Here is a 1,714-nt window from a genome sequence, read left to right on the forward strand (position 1 = left end):
TTTTTTTTTTTTTTTTTTTTTTGTCATCTTGACACAAGCTGGTATCGTCTGGGACAGGGAAATCTCAACTGAGAAAATGGCTCCATCAGATTGGCCTCTAGGTCAGTCTATGGGGCATTCCCTTGATTAATGATTGATGGGGGATTGAGGACAGTTTCAGCCCTGATCACGTAGCCCTGCACTGTATAGGAAATCAACCTGAACAAGCCATGGAGAGCAAGCCACTAAGCAACATCCCTCTGTGGCCTCTGCTTCAGTACCTGCCTCATGAACTGAAGTAAACCCTTTCTGCTCCAAGTTGTTTAGGGGCCGTGCTTGTAGCAGCAGTGGAGCTTGCTTTTGTGTCTTCCTTCCCCTTACTTCACACTGGCCTTCATTTAGACCTCATTTCTGCACACTGGCTGATGCTAAAGTGTGTCTTAGCAGCGGGCCTGCTCTGCCCTCCTCCCTGCATTGCACTAGCTCACTAGGGGTGACACAGCTGAGTCATGTCCAGTCTAGTAGCCTCTACCACATTGCTCATGCGCCTCTATTCACTCAGTGCGACTTACTGTTCTGTACTTTGGGCATAATCTGCATTTGAGACCCAGTCTTTCTAATGTGTACTCTGCTTAGCTTCATCTGTACACCACAGATACAAATCAGGAATGCCAAACGTACAAACACACAATTTGTGTTTCTGGGCCCTCACATCACCTCCATTTTTTCAAATTCAGTCTCTATTGGAAGATAGGGTCCATCCTGGGGGTGAAGAAAGAGAGGAAAGTAGGTAGGCCACGTGGACATAACTTGACACAGTAAAAGATGCAATATCTTAAAGAGACACGGGTGGGGGACATCCCAAGAGACAATTATAAAAGGCTTCAAGTAGAAAGTGTACTTGAGAGCTTTTCTCTAACCACAACTTCCATTTTTGTTATTTTTCTCTCTTGCTTGTACTGTTAGACCTACTTTTCCCCTTCAAGGGGTTCAAGTTCCTTGGACTTGCTTATTGAAGTTCATCACTCCTTGTGACTTGATTTTCTTCCCTGTCTAATCCTAAGGCTCCAATGATCTACTCCATTCGACCTAAAATTCCCTAGTGAGCACCAGCTCGGTGCCATGCACTTCTCTACAAACCAGAGTGGTAACAATAAATAGATCTGACTGTTTCTGCTCTCCCAGGGACCAAAATCTTCCAACTGTCTGGTTTTGGTCATTCCTTTATGCTTTCTTTCTTTCTTTTTTTTTTTTTTCCCTTTGTGCTTTCAACCAATATCATGATGGTCTCCATTGACCACAGTGTCTACCTGTATCACAACAACCAAATCTTCATGTTCCTAAATCACTATCCCAAACTGACTCATTTCAACAACATCCTCCTCTCATATCCATTTAGATGTTGATACTACTGTGTTCTCCCAGAAGGCAGACCTGAGGCAAAAGTATCTGTACTAGTTTCTTAGAGAGCAGAATCTCAGAAGACAGGAGGAAAAGTTAAGATTCAGCCAAAGGCATGCTTACACCATTCTCCTTGCATCTCAATAATGCACACATCCCTTCATATTGTGTGGATGTTCAACACTTTTTATTTGTTTGTTTTTTGTTTTTTCGAGACAGGGTTTCTCTGTGGCTTTGGAGCCTGTCCTGGAACTAGCTCTGTAGACCAGGCTGGTCTAGAACTCACAGAGATCTGCCTGCCTCTACCTGCTGGGATTAAAGGCGTGCGCCACCA

Source organism: Alexandromys fortis, unplaced genomic scaffold (assembly GCF_014885135.2).
Source record: "Alexandromys fortis isolate MF-2015 unplaced genomic scaffold, M_Fortis_MF-2015_v1.1 scaffold_40, whole genome shotgun sequence".
NCBI classification, from domain to species: domain Eukaryota; kingdom Metazoa; phylum Chordata; class Mammalia; order Rodentia; family Cricetidae; genus Alexandromys; species Alexandromys fortis.